Raw genomic sequence first — 6,108 nt, 5'->3', positions numbered from 1 at the left:
GTACAATGATGTTTTTAAAAAAAGGGTCAAAATGTGCTCCACTCGGGCTGAAAACGCTTGTTTGGAACATTTCCTTAATGTTGACTATAAATCATAAACTAAGCATTTTTCAGCTGAAATAATGAATGTAGTCCTCTTAATTCTTGCTTCTAAAGCATACGCAAGCAGAAATTTCAATGTACAATGATGTTTTTAAAAAAACAGTCAAAATGTGCTCCACTCGGGCTGAAAACGCTTGTTTGGGACATGACATTAATGTTGACTATAAATCATAAACTAAGCATTTTTCAGCTGAAATAATGAATGTAGTCCTCTTAATTCTTGCTTCTAAAGCATACGCAAGCAGAAATTTCAATGTACAATGATGTTTTTAAAAAAACAGTCAAAATGTGCTCCACTCGGGCTGAAAACGCTGTTGGGGACATTTCCTTAATGTTGACTATAAATCATAAACTAAGCATTTTTCAGCTGAAATAATGAATGTAGTCCTCTTAATTCTTGCTTCTAAAGCATACGCAAGCAGAAATTTCAATGTACAATGATGTTTTTAAAAAAACAGTCAAAATGTGCTCCACTCGGGCTGAAAACGCTTGTTTGGGACATTACATTAATGTTGACTATAAATCATAAACTAAGCATTTTTCAGCTGAAATAATGAATGTAGTCCTCTTAATTCTTGCTTCTAAAGCATACGCAAACAGAAATTTCAATGTACAATGATGTTTTTAAAAAAACGGTCAAAATGTGCTCCACTCGGGCTGAAAACGCTTGTTCGGAACATTTCCTTAATGTTGACTATAAATCATAAACTAAGCATTTTTCAGCTGAAATAATGAATGTAGTCCTCTTAATTCTTGCTTCTAAAGCATACGCAAGCAGAAATTTCAATGTACAATGATGTTTTTAAAAAAAACAGTCAAAATGCGCTCCACTCGGGCTGAAAACGCTGTTGGGGACATTTCATTAATGTTGACTATAAATCATAAACTAAGCATTTTTCAGCTGAAATAATGAATGTAGTCCTCTTAATTCTTGCTTCTAAAGCATACGCAAGCAGAAATTTCAATGTACAATGATGTTTTTAAAAAAACGGTCAAAATGTGCTCCACTCGGGCTGAAAACGCTTGTTCGGAACATTTCCTTAATGTTGACTATAAATCATAAACTAAGCATTTTTCAGCTGAAATAATGAATGTAGTCCTCTTAATTCTTGCTTCTAAAGCATACGCAAGCAGAAATTTCAATGTACAATGATGTTTTTAAAAAAACAGTCAAAATGTGCTCCACTCGGGCTGAAAACGCTGTTGGGGACATTTCATTAATGTTGACTACAAATCAAAAACTAAGCATTTTTCAGCTGAAATAATGAATGTAGTCCTCTTAATTCTTGCTTCTAAAGCATACGCAAGCAGAAATTTCAATGTACAATGATGTTTTTAAAAAAACAGTCAAAATGTGCTCCACTCGGGCTGAAAACGCTGTTGGGGACATTTCATTAATGTTGACTATAAATCATAAACTAAGCATTTTTCAGCTGAAATAATGAATGTAGTCCTCTTAATTCTTGCTTCTAAAGCATACGCAAGCAGAAATTTCAATGTACAATGATGTTTTTAAAAAAACAGTCAAAATGTGCTCCACTCGGGCTGAAAACGCTGTTGGGGACATTTCATTAATGTTGACTATAAATCATAAACTAAGCATTTTTCAGCTGAAATAATGAATGTAGTCCTCTTAATTCTTGCTTCTAAAGCATACGCAAGCAGAAATTTCAATGTACAATGATGTTTTTAAAAAAACGGTCAAAATGTGCTCCACTCGGGCTGAAAACGCTTGTTCGGAACATTTCCTTAATGTTGACTATAAATCATAAACTAAGCATTTTTCAGCTGAAATAATGAATGTAGTCCTCTTAATTCTTGCTTCTAAAGCATACGCAAGCAGAAATTTCAATGTACAATGATGTTTTTAAAAAAAACAGTCAAAATGTGCTCCACTCGGGCTGAAAACGCTGTTGGGGACATTTCATTAATGTTGACTACAAATCAAAAACTAAGCATTTTTCAGCTGAAATAATGAATGTAGTCCTCTTAATTCTTGCTTCTAAAGCATACGCAAGCAGAAATTTCAATGTACAATGATGTTTTTAAAAAAACAGTCAAAATGTGCTCCACTCGGGCTGAAAACGCTGTTGGGGACATTTCATTAATGTTGACTATAAATCATAAACTAAGCATTTTTCAGCTGAAATAATGAATGTAGTCCTCTTAATTCTTGCTTCTAAAGCATACGCAAGCAGAAATTTCAATGTACAATGATGTTTTTAAAAAAACAGTCAAAATGTGCTCCACTCGGGCTGAAAACGCTTGTTTGGGACATTACATTAATGTTGACTATAAATCATAAACTAAGCATTTTTCAGCTGAAATAATGAATGTAGTCCTCTTAATTCTTGCTTCTAAAGCATACGCAAACAGAAATTTCAATGTACAATGATGTTTTTTAAAAAACGGTCAAAATGTGCTCCACTCGGGCTGAAAACGCTTGTTCGGAACATTTCCTTAATGTTGACTATAAATCATAAACTAAGCATTTATCAGCTGAAATAATGAATGTAGTCCTCTTAATTCTTGCTTCTAAAGCATACGCAAGCAGAAATTTCAATGTACAATGATGTTTTTAAAAAAACAGTCAAAATGTGCTCCACTCGGGCTGAAAACGCTTGTTTGGGACATGACATTAATGTTGACTATAAATCATAAACTAAGCATTTTTCAGCTGAAATAATGAATGTAGTCCTCTTAATTCTTGCTTCTAAAGCATACGCAAGCAGAAATTTCAATGTACAATGATGTTTTTAAAAAAAGGGTCAAAATGTGCTCCACTCGGGCTGAAAACGCTTGTTTGGAACATTTCATTAATGTTGACTATAAATCATAAACTAAGCATTTTTCAGCTGAAATAATGAATGTAGTCCTCTTAATTCTTGCTTCTAAAGCATACGCAAGCAGAAATTTCAATGTACAATGATGTTTTTAAAAAAAACAGTCAAAATGTGCTCCACTCGGGCTGAAAACGCTGTTGGGGACATTTCATTAATGTTGACTACAAATCAAAAACTAAGCATTTTTCAGCTGAAAATATGAATGTAGTCCTCTTAATTCTTGCTTCTAAAGCATACGCAAGCAGAAATTTCAATGTACAATGATGTTTTTAAAAAAACAGTCAAAATGTGCTCCACTCGGGCTGAAAACGCTTGTTTGGGACATGACATTAATGTTGACTATAAATCATAAACTAAGCATTTTTCAGCTGAAATAATGAATGTAGTCCTCTTAATTCTTGCTTCTAAAGCATACGCAAGCAGAAATTTCAATGTACAATGATGTTTTTAAAAAAACGGTCAAAATGTGCTCCACTCGGGCTGAAAACGCTTGTTCGGAACATTTCCTTAATGTTGACTATAAATCATAAACTAAGCATTTTTCAGCTGAAATAATGAATGTAGTCCTCTTAATTCTTGCTTCTAAAGCATACGCAAGCAGAAATTTCAATGTACAATGATGTTTTTAAAAAAAACAGTCAAAATGCGCTCCACTCGGGCTGAAAACGCTGTTGGGGACATTTCATTAATGTTGACTATAAATCATAAACTAAGCATTTTTCAGCTGAAATAATGAATGTAGTCCTCTTAATTCTTGCTTCTAAAGCATACGCAAGCAGAAATTTCAATGTACAATGATGTTTTTAAAAAAACGGTCAAAATGTGCTCCACTCGGGCTGAAAACGCTTGTTCGGAACATTTCCTTAATGTTGACTATAAATCATAAACTAAGCATTTTTCAGCTGAAATAATGAATGTAGTCCTCTTAATTCTTGCTTCTAAAGCATACGCAAGCAGAAATTTCAATGTACAATGATGTTTTTAAAAAAAACAGTCAAAATGTGCTCCACTCGGGCTGAAAACGCTGTTGGGGACATTTCATTAATGTTGACTACAAATCAAAAACTAAGCATTTTTCAGCTGAAATAATGAATGTAGTCCTCTTAATTCTTGCTTCTAAAGCATTCGCAAGCAGAAATTTCAATGTACAATGATGTTTTTAAAAAAACAGTCAAAATGTGCTCAACTCGGGCTGAAAACGCTGTTGGGGACATTTCATTAATGTTGACTATAAATCATAAACTAAGCATTTTTCAGCTGAAATAATGAATGTAGTCCTCTTAATTCTTGCTTCTAAAGCATACGCAAGCAGAAATTTCAATGTACAATGATGTTTTTAAAAAAACAGTCAAAATGTGCTCCACTCGGGCTGAAAACGCTTGTTTGGGACATGACATTAATGTTGACTATAAATCATAAACTAAGCATTTTTCAGCTGAAATAATGAATGTAGTCCTCTTAATTCTTGCTTCTAAAGCATAGGCAAGCAGAAATTTCAATGTACAATGATGTTTTTAAAAAAACGGTCAAAATGTGCTCCACTCGGGCTGAAAACGCTTGTTCGGAACATTTCCTTAATGTTGACTATAAATCATAAACTAAGCATTTTTCAGCTGAAATAATGAATGTAGTCCTCTTAATTCTTGCTTCTAAAGCATACGCAAGCAGAAATTTCAATGTACAATGATGTTTTTAAAAAAAACAGTCAAAATGCGCTCCACTCGGGCTGAAAACGCTGTTGGGGACATTTCATTAATGTTGACTATAAATCATAAACTAAGCATTTTTCAGCTGAAATAATGAATGTAGTCCTCTTAATTCTTGCTTCTAAAGCATACGCAAGCAGAAATTTCAATGTACAATGATGTTTTTAAAAAAACGGTCAAAATGTGCTCCACTCGGGCTGAAAACGCTGTTGGGGACATTTCATTAATGTTGACTACAAATCAAAAACTAAGCATTTTTCAGCTGAAATAATGAATGTAGTCCTCTTAATTCTTGCTTCTAAAGCATTCGCAAGCAGAAATTTCAATGTACAATGATGTTTTTAAAAAAACAGTCAAAATGTGCTCCACTCGGGCTGAAAACGCTGTTGGGGACATTTCATTAATGTTGACTATAAATCATAAACTAAGCATTTTTCAGCTGAAATAATGAATGTAGTCCTCTTAATTCTTGCTTCTAAAGCATACGCAAGCAGAAATTTCAATGTACAATGATGTTTTTAAAAAAACAGTCAAAATGTGCTCCACTCGGGCTGAAAACGCTTGTTTGGGACATGACATTAATGTTGACTATAAATCATAAACTAAGCATTTTTCAGCTGAAATAATGAATGTAGTCCTCTTAATTCTTGCTTCTAAAGCATAGGCAAGCAGAAATTTCAATGTACAATGATGTTTTTAAAAAAACGGTCAAAATGTGCTCCACTCGGGCTGAAAACGCTTGTTCGGAACATTTCCTTAATGTTGACTATAAATCATAAACTAAGCATTTTTCAGCTGAAATAATGAATGTAGTCCTCTTAATTCTTGCTTCTAAAGCATACGCAAGCAGAAATTTCAATGTACAATGATGTTTTTAAAAAAAACAGTCAAAATGCGCTCCACTCGGGCTGAAAACGCTGTTGGGGACATTTCATTAATGTTGACTATAAATCATAAACTAAGCATTTTTCAGCTGAAATAATGAATGTAGTCCTCTTAATTCTTGCTTCTAAAGCATACGCAAGCAGAAATTTCAATGTACAATGATGTTTTTAAAAAAACGGTCAAAATGTGCTCCACTCGGGCTGAAAACGCTTGTTCGGAACATTTCCTTAATGTTGACTATAAATCATAAACTAAGCATTTTTCAGCTGAAATAATGAATGTAGTCCTCTTAATTCTTGCTTCTAAAGCATACGCAAGCAGAAATTTCAATGTACAATGATGTTTTTAAAAAAAACAGTCAAAATGTGCTCCACTCGGGCTGAAAACGCTGTTGGGGACATTTCATTAATGTTGACTACAAATCAAAAACTAAGCATTTTTCAGCTGAAATAATGAATGTAGTCCTCTTAATTCTTGCTTCTAAAGCATTCGCAAGCAGAAATTTCAATGTACAATGATGTTTTTAAAAAAACAGTCAAAATGTGCTCCACTCGGGCTGAAAACGCTGTTGGG

This window comes from Hippichthys cyanospilos, unplaced genomic scaffold (assembly GCF_059441005.1).
Source record: "Hippichthys cyanospilos isolate Australia breed blue-spotted pipefish unplaced genomic scaffold, RoL_Hcya_1.0 HiC_scaffold_23, whole genome shotgun sequence".
Lineage (NCBI taxonomy): Eukaryota > Metazoa > Chordata > Actinopteri > Syngnathiformes > Syngnathidae > Hippichthys > Hippichthys cyanospilos.
The sequence above is the reverse complement of the archived record's forward strand: the minus strand, read 5'-3'. Positions refer to the sequence as shown.